Source organism: Ctenocephalides felis, unplaced genomic scaffold, assembly GCF_003426905.1.
Source record: "Ctenocephalides felis isolate EL2017-DRISC unplaced genomic scaffold, ASM342690v1 CF-g0.4_SCAFFOLD_01170, whole genome shotgun sequence".
In the NCBI taxonomy this organism is placed as follows: Eukaryota; Metazoa; Arthropoda; class Insecta; order Siphonaptera; family Pulicidae; genus Ctenocephalides; species Ctenocephalides felis.
Window position 1 is genome coordinate 40,712,844 of NW_020537324.1, and position 16,799 is coordinate 40,729,642.

At 30.6% G+C, this 16,799-nt stretch overlaps 1 long non-coding RNA gene across 1 annotated transcript; it reads left to right on the plus strand.

The window, feature by feature from the left end:
- LOC113367998 lies at positions 1–1,292 on the plus strand. Its single transcript, XR_003366327.1, has 3 exons — positions 1–257; positions 336–434; positions 520–1,292. It is a non-coding gene; the product is annotated as an uncharacterized LOC113367998 (long non-coding RNA).
- Positions 1,293–16,799: the final 15,507 nt, after the last annotated feature.

The window sequence follows — 16,799 nt, forward strand, 5'->3', positions numbered from 1 at the left end:
TTTTTCACTTTGAAATAGAATTTGACATATGACAGATACTTAAATTAAACATGGCGTCCATTGTAATAAATTTTTCATGGAGAGATAACCTAGACAATATAATAAATGCTTGTTAGAGTAAAAAACAAATAAGCTGTCGAAGTGCATTGTTTAACGATGAAGAAATACCAAGAAAAATGCATGTATTATGTAGTTCCAGCGAGAAACGACGAAGTAAAAGTAAAATAAGTAATAATATTTGCCGGCTTTCAATCTAAGTGAGTACTTTTATTAATATGCATACTTCGAATTACTTTCATTTGATTGTACTATTCTGATATGATTTTTCATTACAGTTTAATAATTCAGAAATAATTGAGACATTTAACTATATCAATACTAGAAATTTTAAGGTTATAAATAGACAGAGAGAATTCCTGTCAGCTCTCTGAAAGGTATGTTATTAAATAACTAAATATAAATTAATCTTGTTCTAATAATGTAGGATCATAACTAATAATTCTACATCGATTTTTTCAGCAGTATAAAAGGAAAATACGTTCAAATGTAAAATGTTTAGACGGTTTACTAAACACATTCACAAGTGTACAAGTATTGATATGAGATGAATGAATACACAGGAAAAAACAATAAGAATGAAGTCTGAAATGTGCTGAAATCTTTGCTGATCTCCCACTAATATTGAACAGTACGACTCGTAATTATATATTAAGTCAGTTTGGAGAACATACTAAAAACACTAATGATATAATCGTAAGTGAAAGGAAATTCTCAATTAATGGTGAAATTCTAGCTAGTGCAAAGGTTAATTTAGGTTTGGCTATGTCACAGGAAAAGTTTTTAAGTATTAATAATTTCATTTTGATATTACAAGAAATATTATTATCTGTGTTGTTTAATGATGATAAAGGGAATCACATTGTATAGATTTTCAGGAACTGTCAAATGACAGGCAAAGTATAATCATGATTAATGATAAAATTCTAAAAAGCAAAGGGATAAAACACCCTTAATGTGCACTTGCTTATTGCATTTGACTATTCTGAAAGAGATGTCAATAGCTTTACTCTAAAATGTCTTATTGTAGATGCTATAAGAAAACTATTAAGTACTGTTATAATAATATCAATGATTGTTGTTTTTCTTTAAGACAATGATAATAATGACATTTTGAACAAACATTTGAATGCACATTAACAATAGCGCAGAAAAGATTCCCAAATAGAGACTGTACATCATAGATATTATGTAACTTAATGTTAATCAAAATAAATATATATGTAAATATATATATATATATATATATATATATATATTGGTTATATATTGATCTGAATCAATATCAATCAAAGAATTGTGGTTATATATGTATATGTATATATATAAATAATATATACATTCATGTACATTTCTATTCTTTTTGTGCTCAGCTTGAAAGGCTGATATGCTAAAATGATATTACACACACATATATATATATATATATATATATATATATGTATATATATATATATATATATATATATATATATATATATATTTGTATATATATATATACATTGTGGATAGCGTGTACATTTAAGTACATTTTTATGCTTTTCGCACATAGTTTTTACAGCTTACTACCATCTATTATAATCATATATAATGTTATATATATATATATATATATATATATATATACATTGTGGATAATGTGTATATTTATGTACATTTTTATGCTATGTGTGCATTGTTTATAAAGAGAACTATGTAGATATAATGTAGAATGTTTTTGTGAAAAATAAATGCTTCAAAATTTTTTTTTTTTCAATTTTTCTTTTTTTAAATTTTGAATTAAAACGGTCCATATAATTTTGGTTCATTTCTATAGTATTTTTTATACGCACCCGTTCAGGCGACTAGTGCCATCTGTAGCGCGGGGCTTCAACTAACACAGGAATGTGGCAACGAAATATGGCCCGAGAGAGCGATCTATATACTCTTCTTTTATCTATGGCCGGTCCTGCCTCGCATGCGATGCATGCAAAAAATGCGGGCGCACGCCTTAGGGGGCGCCAAAACGAGTTTCGGAAAATAAATTTATAATATATTATTTATATTTTTTATTATTTATATAAAATCTAGAATATTTAATGAATTATAATAAAAAATCTAACTCAACTATGAATACGGAGACACGAAAAGCGTATTTATTTGGCAATGTGATATCAGTAGAAACAATTAAATGATTAATAATAACAGCTGAAAATTAGTAAATAACATCTCTATTTATTTCTTAATCTACATATTCATTATTTCTCTGTTTGAAGTTACCGTGAAGTCGAAAAACAAAATATCTTGTTCAATCTCATAATCTCATAAGCGCAAACCTGCGAAAAATTAAATTAACTATTGGGCATTATTGACGAAAAATTGCGAACTGATTTAGTTGAAATGGAACTTGTTAAAAAATATAAACAAATTATAATCGGGAAAATGAAAAATGGGGAGTCAGTGATTAGAAAATGGCATGTTTATTCCGAGAAATTGAATAGGGAACGGGCAAGCTCTCCTCTAGCGGATTTTAAGTGCAACTTGGTGCCGAACAAATATGGCGGATGACACATTTATGAGTTGAATTTGCTGTCAACTAATATTTGTTTTGATGTAAAACGTGCATTTTTAGGTTAGACATTTAATAATTCATATTTCCATAGATAAAAGAAGAGTATATTTCTCACATATTTTCATCATTTATTTTTTATGATTTTACAATAATAGAGGTGAGAATAATGAAATTCAAAATATAAATTTTGTTTGCTACTACCAATATGCATACTATTTACAGTCAGGAAGGATATTCAATCAGAAAAATATGAAGAAAGTTCAAAGTTTGAAGAGGCTTTAGTAAATTAAATCAATATTTGCTTAAATGATCATATTTACATGCATAAAAGTATTATTAAAAATCCATTTGTGAGTTTGATTCTTAGAAAACACAAATTATGAAAGTTAGAAATTAGTTATATTGCTTTAGGTTTTACTTTTCAGATTCATTCGTTGGTAGTTTCCAGGGTATTTGAAAGTAGGTTCTTATTTATTGCACTCCAGATGGCTTTATTTCATTTGTTAATAATGTGGGCTTAGGCAGAACCTACCCAAATTAATGTACTCTCGGGCGTAATAAAAAAAAAAAGTAAAATCTGGAGGTGCTGTATTAACTGACAAAGGTAAATTCATGAGTAAAAAAGACAGTTTTTAATTGTACTTCATAGTCAGGATTTTCATTAATATGGACTGAGTTAGACAAATTAATAAATATAGCAAGACTTGTGCATACGCTATTTGTTTAAAATTAAATTTAAAATGGATTACTTTCATCAGGAGATATTAATTAAACTCACTTTGAAGCTAGTGTGCGTATACATGTAGAATGAGTCATACAGAGAATGAAAAGTTTAAAACTTCTATGTAATATACCAAAGGACTATCAATTTTCTGGTGAAAATATTGTTTTTTTATGTCCTATTTTGATGAACCTTCAAACTTTCATTATTGGATAAGATGGGGATGGTAAATGAAAGAAATGTTAGTTTATATTAGATTAAATATATATGTATCATGACTGTTAGCTCATATGATAATATTAACTGTACATAAATGTTATATGTAATACATAAATTGAAAGCTTTTGGAAATCAATGATGAATACTTCTTATAAGTACCTAAACTAATCTGAAAGAAAAAACATTGAGAGCATATAATTTAAAGTATAAAATTTTAATAGGTATGTAATATTAAATTCACACAAATAATTACCAATCTATGGAGGAGACCCTCTTCTATTAATATTAGCAAATACTGCTCATCGGTAAAAATTTTGGAGAAATTCTTCACCTTGCATATACTGATACAATAGATTCCTAAAATTTTTAAAAGTAATATCTTTTTATGCAATAAAACAAAACATACCTGCAGGTAACAAAACAATTAAATCAAATCAAATTGCAGTGTAGAAATCCTGTAAGTCCTGACATCCTATCAAATACGAGATTCATTCTGCAACAAAGTACTAATAGAAAGATCTAAACTTTGTTCAGCTGATAACACAACATGGAAATCATAAAATATTTTATGGCCTTGTCTGAAAATTTTATCATAACTTTAAGCAACACATGTTTGTTTTAATATTCTGGTCAATAGCAAATACATTTTAATTATGAGTACATACCTCAATCCAATGAAGCAATTTATTTCTTCGTTAATTTTCTTTCGAAATTATAACAAAATTCACTTTCTTATTCATGCGCTTTTCACTTAATATACGCACATGATTGGTGACACAGATATGCCGCATTATTATTAGAAATAAATAAAAACTGCGATTATAATAAGCAATAACCATCTTAACAAGCACATAAGTTTGAATGAAAACCTGTCAAAAATAAAAATAAACCTGTCAAACGCCATCTTGTTTGGGCACCGTGTTGCTTTTTTTTCGCCACCCGAGAAGTCATGGCGTTTTCACTGACATTTTTATGAGCTTGCTCATAGACCTTATACAATTCATGGACTGCTAATCCCCATACATTTCTCAAGTAAAAAAGTGTCAAAAGATGTTCTATGGTATGAGGGCAAACGAGGGTAGTTTGCGGCCGAGATATGTCAAACTCGATCACTTGAACGTCAAATGAAAGTCCTTGTGTTCGAAATTGTTGGGAAATATTATAATATACAATTTATGTTAAACTAATGAATGTAATGAATTATTATGTATTTATTTTTTATTTTTTTATTTTAGTTATACAAAGAAGTGTTTAAGAAAAAATAAAAAAAAAAAATTAAAAAAAATATTTTACGTATAAAATTCACTGAAAATAAGAACAGTTGGCTAGAGCTATTATGGGAAATTAGAAAGCAATAATGAAATATTTGTTTAAATGCGATATATTGTTATTGATGTTTAAAAAGCACATTTTTTGTGTGAAAGTAGCGTACATATTTATCAACTTTGCTTTTTTATGTTCTTCATGGTGCATTCTAATTGTTAAATACATTTTTGCGACAAAGTTGATAAGGTCATGATAGTGCTGGACAAATTGCTGGAAATGGCTTGATCTAAAAAAATGTGCAAGTCCCAAGTCATTCAACTTTCGGAGAATCGTGCTTTCATATGAACTTTTGTACATTAAATTTAAAGAATTCGAATTTGGGTTTCTATATATAAACATAATTTAAACATTGCATTGGAAGGATATGAAAGATATCCTCGATTTTTATATCGATGAATGTCGAATTTCCCGGAATACTTGCGAAGCATTCAGAACAGGTTTTACTGCAATCAGGAATTTTACCACAGACCAAACACATTTTAGAAGACATTTTACTTTTAAAATTTATAACAGGTATATTTTATCCTCTTTAGTTTAAAAACCCGAGCGATCAAACATCACGTGAACCCAAGTAACTGTAAAATTTAAGCGATCAAGTGGCATTCGAATAATCTCGGTAAAGCTCGTGTTCGTATTTGACATATCTCGGCCGCAAAAATTACCCTCGTATGCCCTCATACCATAGAACATCTTTTGACACTTTTTATGCGCTCAACTAGCAGTCCATGTATTGTATAAGTCTATGGCTTGCTTGCCCGTTCCCTATTGGCTATGTGCGAAGGCATGGAAGGGGAAGTCAATCGACCGAAGCGTTCGTAGTGGCTAACTTGGAGCACTAAAAGGGGCTATTATAAACAAAATTTTAAACAAAAACACATAAAAATATTATTTATTTCAAATTTAAATAAGATAATTAAAATGAGCCACCATAGCTGTTCTGTAGTGGGCTGTAGAAATACCAGCAGAAAAAGTGACTGCAAATTCTATACATTTTCTACAGCTAAGGGAAGAAAATCAACGGGAAAAGTGGATCGCAGCGGTTAGAAGAATAAAGTAAGTATCATAACCTTATTGTTATAAAAATACAATTCGGAGTATTATGAATAGTGTAAAATTGTTATGTTTAGTTAGCAAAAAGAAAAATTATAAGTCAATAAATTGTTGTATTATCAAAATTTAATGCTTACTAAAAAATTGTTTTGTAAAACAATGTAATTAATACAAGCCTGAAATAATGAAAAATACATATTTATATATTGTATATTGATTATGTATAAACTATTATCTATATATTAATTACATTTTATTAATAATAATTGTAATTTTATGATTAAAAGAAAAATAAAAGTTATCACATAGCGAAAAAAATGTTTATTTTGCAAACAGTTTATTAATACAATGCTGAAATAATGCGAAATATATATTTGTAGTGTTGATGGATCACCGTGGGTTCCCAAGCATTTGCAGTGAATCGGTCGAGGTATTGAGTCCTACCTACTTGTCAACAATATTTCCTTCAATAAGTTAATTCGAAAAGTTAATATAGTTTTTTCCTGCAATTTTATTTGATGGGTCTTGTCTTTATAATAATGTCTAAATTATGTCTTTATAATAATGTCTAAGTCTTTAGTTTGACCAAAAAATTGAATAAATTTTACTATTTACTTTTCTATTGATAAAATATTATTTATCTATTATATTGTTTTTATTAAGAACTATTCCGAGTTTATGACATAAGCTTTGAGGCACTTAACCTTACAAAATTTACTGCATTTCTTTAATTAATTAATCATTATACTTAACAATGTTTTAAGTACGTTGAAGTAAATTTAATAATTTCAATAAACATTCAGCGTTCACATTATTACTGTATCTTGTTTATATTATTTATAACAATTATTTAATATCTTTTTTCTTTAACAAACATGTAAAACCCATGAAAACCACACACTGATAACCCCAATTAGTTCATATTTATTACGGCGCTGCAGTCACGCTCGGAGCGAATTGTAACTTTGGTTATTGCAAATGTTTCGCACCTGATGAACCATTCTTTTATCTATGTGATGAACTTTGAACGTTGAAGATATGCGTGGTTAGGGTTATGGAAATGGAACTATAATTTAATAATAATGAACTATAATTAATTGGAATAATTTAATTATTATTAACTATGCAGAAATAATATATATCAAATATAATAAGTTTTTTCTTTCAATATAATTCGAGAAATGTTTAATTTCTTTGCATTTTTTACTGATTTTTGAATCTGATACTCTGAATATGAGGGAAAAGCAAGGATGAATACAATTCGGCTCTCACGATATCAATAAGGAGAAGTTTACGACGAAATTTTGGATATTGTAAATACATAATGAAAAATTAAAATGAATTAAAATTTGAAAAATCCAATATGAAATACGAGTGAAAATAAAAAGCTAGCTTTTTTGACTCTCTTGACATGATTTGCTCAATAGAATAAATTGCGTAATAAATAAGTATAATGTTTCAAAACCCAAATATTAATATTGCACATACGTTAAAAATATTTGAAAATTTAAAAATATTTGATTATAATCAATCCGCGAATCGTCTTTTATTTTATACGCTTTTAGATTATATCTAATTTTTTGTATACAAAATCCAGAACAATTGAGATTAAAACTTAAAAAATATTTATATAATTTTAATGATAAACTGTTAAAACAGTTAAAATTAATAGGGGGGGGGGCGCTGGAAAAAAAGTTGCATGCGGGCGCTAAGGACCCCAGGACCGGCCCTGTATATATATATATATATATGAAATGTTGAATATGAACAATACAACACTCAGATTTTTAACACACACTTTATTCAATGATTACAGACGTTTCGAGACCATGGTATTCCTCATCTTCAATGTAATTTCAGAAACTCCAACTATTTCTTGCAATACTTAACTCAGTACTAAAAAACATGTGACACTTACAAAAATATTCTAAACAAATCTTAAGTATCTAGTTCTAGATGGAGAACAGGATGGGTATTATTATAATGTAAACAAAAAGAGTGCGCGATTGCATACATAGCAAATATGAAAACAGATTAATTTATTAAAGAGAATAAGATAAATGATAAAATTATAAATTATTAATGATGTTTATATAAGAGTCGTGTAAAATATTTGTGTCGGTTCTCAGATTTACACTATAGTTGGTCCGAACTATTAACATTAATTCTGCCATACTCCGTTTAAATAAGTCTTTTTCATGGAATAAGATTGTCAAAATCAAACTTATGGTTGTTAATATTAGCATGATCCACAATTAAAATTTAATTAATATTCATATTCATATTGTAATACTCATATCACAAAATTCTATAATATATATATGAGTACGTGTGTAGAATTAAGTAATATGAGTGAAACAAAAAGATGTTAAATTGCACACACTTTATTTCACAAATTACATACGTTTCGAGACCATGATGTGCCTCATCTCCAGTGTGATTTCAAACAGTAAAAAGTATATAACTAATACATTATCACATTTTTAAATATAAATACAAATTATTTTCAATTTTCAAATGAAACACTAACTTTTTCATTCAATGCTTGATACAGTATTAAATATGTGAATTATATGAAGAAATATTTGAAAACAAAATCTCAAGTGTCAAGAGCTAAAGGGACAAGGATAGATATTATTATAACTTCTTATCGTAACTTTTATACAAAAACAAAACTAAAAAGTGTATTGAATGATAATATGTTCACAAAACAAGTATTAAATCTTATTTACACTTCCTAAACTTGCGTGTTCTGGGTTATCGTTGGAAAATAATTTCGAGTACTACGATACCCATATCCAAATTTAATTCGATCTAAAGGGGTTAATAGCTAAATCAATTTGAAGTAAATCAGGATCAAAGTTCATGTCTTCATGTCAAATCAAATGGTTTATATATATATATATATATATATATATATATATATACAGTAGGCCCTCGCTTTACACGGCACTCTGGGTACACGGTTCCCATACTACACGGAGCTAAAAATCCGACATCCCTCCGACTACACGACTTCTTATTACACGGTATTTGGTCAACAGCCCATAAGTTCGTTGTGCAAAAGGGTATTGATGTAAATTTTGTTATCGACTTTTATCTTTTAGACATGCCTGATTGTATAATAGCCGCCTAAGAACACGTTTGAGCTGACTACTGCGTCGCGCCAATTTTTGAATAAGGTGTCAATGTCCTACATATCATTTCGTCCGTATTCTCCTACTTAAGTTGTATTTCTTGGTCTCCATACAACGCGATAAAAATTGTGATTTGTACCAACTCTGAGTCTCTCATAGCACGGTTCCCATACTGCACTAGGTAAGGTTCCATAGAACGCACTACGAATTAGCCTGAATTGTATGTTAAATACGAGTTCTATAGCACGGTTCCTATACTGCACGGTACGCACTTGCCGCGTAAAGCGAGGGTTTACTGTATATGTCTTAAATGTTAATACACATATATCTTATAAGACATAATGTTAATACACATATATCTTATAAGACATAGCTCACAAATTTATTGATAAAGTAATTTACTGTTTAATTATACAATTTCTTTCAATTACTATAATCTATGAAATAATATTTCAAATAAAATACCACGTACTAATTAAAACTACAAAGAATGATGTATGTTTATAATAATAGTCTTTGGTCTTATAGCTTTTCAATGTGTGTTTTTCGTAAAGGTATTAAAGAAGGCTGCTCAAGGTATTTGCATTTTTGCACTTTTATAAGATGTTCAGTAGGACTAAATATAGCATTTGCTTTTACACTAAATTTCAATTGTTCCAAGTAAATTAAATACAGTTTATTTCGTTCTTGAACTTTTGACAGTCTTGCAACAAAATTATTTTCCATAGTACTTCAATCACATCATCAAATCTGTTAGATCACGAACGTATATCAATTATTTTATATATACGTTAATATAATACAAGTACAACACGACACAAATTTAAGAAGCGTCCATATTTTATTACCCAGAATACGATGTGTTGTGATGTGTCATACGACGATACCGTTTACCATTTTGTCTAGAGACGATACGTTCTCTCTCCCGATTTTTACGTTCAGAACTCAGAGCAATGATAAAAGAAGAGTATTATATGCCTTAAAGGGTCGTCCGCTCGACGTGATGGCGCTGCCTGGCACCATTAAGCCCACGTGATGCTTAATGGCGCAAAATTTGAAATAAAAATTAATGAATTTTAGTAATCGGGTATTTTAAACTAAATTTGGTATTACAATCCTATTATGTTTTGTAATAATATAATAATAACAAAAATATACTAGATAATATTGGGCCTGTTCGGAGTGCAGTCACCGACAGTCCGCAACCGTGGGACGCATGCGCAGATCGTTTTGACCGTTCGATGTGTCGATCTGCGCATGCGTCCCACGGTTGCGGACTGTCGGTGACTGCACTCCGAATAAACCCATTATAAATTAATAGATACAATCACATCAAAATATAAATCAACATAGACACTGCCGGTTTGAATATAATAGATATCACATATAATCTACTGGAATAACTTCTCCACCTTTTCTACTTATAAATGTAAATATTTAGTGAAATTTAATGAATAATGCATATTTATTAAATCGTCTGTCATTTATCTGTCAATAATCATCCCGTGCAAAATTTGACATTCTTAAGCAATTCATTTTCTCCCAAGTATATTCAGACCCGTGTGAAGTGGTAATCCAATTTTAAACAGCTGGAAAATTTTTATTTGTGTATTATGTCTTTCTTGTAGAAGCTTATACTTAATTTCTTACATAATTTCCTAGAACCGGCCTCTTTTCAAAGTGTATTATGATTAGACTAATGTGTCTGTGCACTACGTAGCAATTATGTTCTCCATGTGAGTTTGAAGCTGTTCTATCTATATATACTCTTCTTTTATGTATGGTTCTATCCATATTGTCAAAGGGCTATACATTCGAGAGCAACTCCTAATGAAATCTTTATCAACAAATACACAAACACAAACGAACAAGAATCGCCATTTTGTAAACTGACACAAAAATAACACTGGCGTTTCTTAGTAATCTACATAAAACATTTTTTTTCTTTTTTTCTAATATTTTATTAATTTTTACAACTGTCCTGAAACGGACGACAAGTAAAATATTTGACATAAAACTGATGGCGTTAGCAAAATACAAATCATCTGACCATTGCCAGTGATTTGTCGAAGGTCTTATCTATTGTTGATAAATGCAGAAGAAATTTTCTTTTTATTCGGGCCCTGGTAGAGTTGTTGTGAAGGCGATTTCTATATTTGTGTGAGTAAGCGATTATTTCATCTTTAACTGCACTAGTGCCTGTATCTTTGTGTGTTTTTTTTTTGTTACAATTTATTTTGTTAATTAAGACTTTAATGCAGCGGCTTCCAACCTGTGGGGCGCGCCCCCTCAGTGGGGCGCCAGGCTGTCCTAAGGGGGGCGCGTACAGCTGTTTCCAGAATACTATTATCGAAATAACCCAACATTTATGGAACGTTATTAAAAATAAACAAAAAAATATTTAGTTTTTATGAATATTTTTACATATTATTGCGTATTATTTGTAGTCTGATAATATCAGTTGAGTATTTATAAATTAAACAGTTAAAAAAAAATAAGGGGGGGCGCAGCAATTTTTTTTTATTTGCAGGGGGGCGCGATGCAAAAAAGGTTAGAAACCGCTGCTTTAATGTCTTATTTACAAAATTGATATGCGCAAAAAAAAATACAAAAAAAAACAAAAAATGCAATACATTGAATATTAAATGAAAAAAGTTAAAATAAAAATTAAATTAAAACAGTAATACAAAAATAATAACATAAATGAACGATGACGTGGTGATGTATGCCGCGTACTACGTCAGGACGCGTGCAGACATTGGGCTAGGTGTTTGGTAGATCGGAAGGCCATTTCTTGCTCAATCTTCTTATCGGTCTGTGAATCGCTTGAATTGTAGGATTTGTATGCTGGATTAATTTATTGTTGAAAGATGAACTTCTTATCTTGATCATTTCGTTGACTGTTGAGATTTTCAAATCCTTATGTAGGCAAAAATTCGAAATATACCAAGGCGCATTAATAAGGATACGCAGAATTTTATTCTGGCACCTTTGAATGATGTTTATGTTAGATTTGCATAAGCAACCCCATAGTTCGATACCATAAGTCCAAATGGGCACTATGATAGTTTTGTACAGAAGTACCTTGTTATCGAGAGAGATTTCAGATTTCCTCCCAAAAAGCCAGTAAAAATCTTTTATTTTCAGTTGGATTTGTTTCTTTTTATATTCAATGTGCGTTCTCCATGTCAATTTCGAATCAATGTGCATGCCTAAATATTTAACAGAATTGCATAGTGGAATTATTGAATTGTTCATGATGATAGGTGGAGTGTTGTGATGTTTTAGAGAAACAATTATGTGCTGAGATTTTTCGATATTGATTTTGATATTCCATTTTAAAAACCATTTTTCGAGACTAGATAAATAATTTTGTAACTAACAAGGTGCTGTTCTAATATCGGAATTGCATGAAATAATTGCTATGTCATCGGCGTAAGTGCATATGGTTAGAAGATCATCTGTGGGCATATCGTTTGTAAAAAGAAGATAAAGTACAAGGCTTAGCACACCGCCCTGTGGTACCCCGCATTCTATATTTCTGATGCTCGAAGTCACATCTTTAATTTTGATTCTAAATTTTCTATTAAGCAAATATGAGCTTAAGATATTGAAGTAGTTTGGAAAAGTTGTTTTGATTTTATATAGGAGTCCTGAGTGCCAAACCTTATCGAAAGCCTGGCTGACATCTAAGAATACGGCTACTTATAACGGAGAACAGCGTGTTCCTTTCTATTCATAGCTTCAGGAATACGAGACACCGTTCTGTTGCATTGTTGAATTGTAGAGTGATTTTTTCTGAAGCCAAACTGGTGGTGAGGAATCCAACTATCATTCGGATGATCTTCTGACAATTTCCGCAACAAAAGTCTCTCTAAAATTTTCGATAATATCGATAAAAGACTGATAGGACGGTATGAACTAGCAGTGTGATGGTTTTTGTTTGGTTTAGCGATCATAATAATTTCAGCAGTCTTCTACGCTGTGGGCCAATAATTATATTAAAGAATGGCGTTGAAAATATTCGTTATATATAAAATACCTTTTGTAGGCAATTCTTTTAACATTTTTGGAGTAATCTTGTCCATACCCGGCGAAGATCTATTTTTCATCCTTTTAATTTCACATAAGACATCATTTGGTGAAAAATGTCCTAACGGTGTAGAATGAATGGGTTGTTTTACGAAATTGTTAATTAAATTATTCTGGAAAATATTTCGAGCGCTAAAAATGCTACTTAGATGATCAGCAAATGTCTCCGCTTTTTCTTCGTTGCTTTTTGCCCAAATGAAACCGTTTTGGTTAGTTATTTTCAGAGGAGGGTTTTGTAGTAGGGGTTTATTTTTCTTGATTGGTTTCCATATGGAATTATCGTACCTATTTAGCTGCAATAAATACGACCTAAATGTACAATTCTTCCATTCTTTCATTTTTTTCCTCAGCGTGTTATTGAGATGATTAAGGGATGTCTTATCCGTAGGTAGATGAGAATGTTGCCAGGTACGTCTTGCTCTTCGTTCCTATGCAATTAGCTTCTTAATCTCTTGCGGAATTATTAGATTATCATTTCTTGGAATAATATTCGGGGTTATCTGCTTGGTTGTTTCACGTACAATCTCAGAAAAATATTCTATTTTATTCTCTATATCAATTGCGGTTGTAGGCCTAGATTTTGGAAATAATTTTGAATTAAGTATGGATTTAAATTGAGTCCAGTTAGAAAGTTTGTTGTGTAGAATATGATTGTTGATAGTTGGAGTAGGAAATGTGCTAAACGTCACAAGTATTGGAGAATGATCTGAAGAGAGATCGTAACTAGATTCAATATTAAGATTTGAATGGTCGATACCTTTTACAATAAAATAATCTAAAAGGTCTGGAACTTTAGTAGGGTCAGAAGGCCAATATGTTGGACTGCAAGTTGAAATAAAAGAGAGGTTATTTTGCCCGATGGCTGCATGAAGTATCTTACCTTTGGCTGTAGTCAGTCTAGAACCCCAGGCAATATGTTTACAATTAAAGTCACCACCAATGATAAATTTATTACCTAATTGAGAAAAAAATGAAGAAAACTGAGCACAAGAAATTTTGAATCTTGGTGGACAATAAACAGCAGAAACACAAAATTTTATAAGTTTGTTTCAATAGAAATTTGAGTTGCTTGTAGAAAATCATCACAAATACTAGGTAGAACAAAATGCTTTATATTATTTTTGATTAATATAGCCGAACCGCCGCGAGCCCTGCCACTTGGGTGATTTGAGTTATAAGTAGTGTAGTTATAAATTTTAAAGTAGTTTTTTTCAGTGAAGTGTGATTCTGAGACTAATAGATATCTATTAAGTTTAATTTTAAAAAACATTCTACTTCATTTTTGTGAGGTAATAAACCGTTGGCATTCCATTCAGCAATTTTAATTATTTTTGCCATTGTTTATGTTATTGACTAATGTGGATAACACATTTATTATAACGGTGTTCTGTTGTATCAGCTGATTGAAGACATTTTTAAATTCTAAAATAAATGTTGCTAGAGAATCAGATTCGAAATTGATGGTGAATGATTAGAAGCAGAATAATTGTTTTTTGCAATGTCTGCATAGGATGATGAGCTATGAATTGTTGGCTTCAAGGCCGGAGAAATGTTGTTTAGATTATTAGTATTTTTAAAATTTTGGTTATTTGGATTTGGATTTATGACTGATTGATTTACTGGAGTTATGTTTCTTTGTTCTTTAATTTTTTGGAAGTAAGAGCAACCGCGATAATTAGCTGGATGAGCACCGTCGCAAAAATAACAGCATGCCGGAGCATTCGGATCTTTGGTACAAGCTTTTGTATTATGATTGTCACTGCATTTTAGACAAGCAAATGGTCTGTTGCAATATTTTTTTGGTGTGATTAAAGAGTTGACAGCGAGTGCATTGTATAATGTTATTAGACTTTCTCGGTGGTTCGACGCGTATAATGCAGTTGAATAATTTGTAAATGTTATAAATATTTTTGTTATTTCTATTTGGTTCCAGATCAACAAAAAACATATTAAGAGGTTCTTTTGTTATTCTATGTCTAATATTTAGGATATTACGTACGACATGACCCTGTTTTAATAGTTCTAATTTAATTGACTCTGTGCTTGTTGAAAAGTGTACATTTCTAAGAACAACTCTATAAGCCTTCTCTTATTTCAATTGATATGTATGATATACAGCATTAGTTTCTTTTAGATGTCTGGATAAAGTTTCGAAAATGGTCTACAGAATTACATAGGATTTTAAATGTATCGTTAGCTAAACTTCTCAGAAAATATTGATCGTGCGGAATTATTTCATTTAATTGATTTGACATATCATTAATATCGTCAACTCCGTAAATAAATATTAGAGGGGGCTTACTGACTGGAGCCGGTTTAACTGAGTTGTCATCATTAGTTGTGTCTATTGTTGAAAGGGCCGAAAATATGTTTTGAATTTTGACATCTATTTCTAATGGTTCAAATACTACTACTTGCCATGAATTAGGAGGTTTCTTGACATCAGGTTGTGGATGAGAGAGACTTGTAGATGCATTATTACTGGATGATAATACTTCCTGCATTGAGTCAGAAACTGATGAAGTTGAACGCAGCGAGATCTTTTCCGATGTAATCATATTGGTCCGATCTTCTTCGCGAGGAATCTTGCTAAATTTGCTCGATCCAATTACGGTCCTTCGTAGTTTTGGGATTTCTGTTGGTTTACAGTCCGATTCTATTTTTGCTTCTAAATCTTGATTAAAATGTAAGACATTTTTTTGATTCCACAAAGGCACATTAGAGTCTCGATTATGAATGGTTTGAATAAGCAATTATTTAATTTTCTGTATACTTTTGTAAGCTTTTCATGCAATTATAATAAACCGTAAAATTCAATCTGACATGCACTTGTTTTTATCTCAGATATAATTCATTATCTGTATCTTTGTGTGTTAACCAATTTGGAACATACTTTGGTGCTTTCAAAGTTTCTTTTAATAACTTGAATTTGAAATCTTTGAATTATTAAAGCGTTTGCGTTGAAAATTATCCCCATAGCTGTATGCCGCATGTCCAAATTGGTTTAATGATGGCTTTATAGAGATCAATTTTATTATGCGTGTCAAGTTTTGATATTTTTCCCAGGAACCAATAATATCTGTTTCTGGTTTCTTCATGCTGCTTCCTCTTTGTCTTAATGTGTTTTTTCCAGGTTAGTCTTTTATCCAGGTGTAAACCTAGATATTTGACTGTTACTGTTTGATCTATAATTTTGTCATTAAATCTTACTGCAGGACAAGTCCCTTTACAAAGAGTGAAAGTGATGTGTTTTTACTTGCTGCTGTTAACTTCTATTCTACACAAACTTAACCATTTTTGTATCACGTCAAGATGATTCTGCACCATTTTTTTGTAATTATGCGATCTTCATGTGCTGTCAGCATGCCTGTGTCGTCTGCATATGTTGCTTTTAAACTGTCATCTTTCTCTCGGGGCTGAGGAGAAACTGCTACCGGGCGCGTCACCACGTGTGGATTGGAGAAAGCCCTCCCTGTTCTTGGCTCGCAAAGCCTGCTTAGCGGTTAGAAACATAGGGTAGGAGTGAAATAAAATAGCTCCCGTGTACAAAACTCCCCTACATGTAGGTAGGTCTTTGCATGGTCACTCCTCCTAACCATGCAAAGCGGAAGAACGTCGATGAATATGGAGAACAATAAAGCAGAAT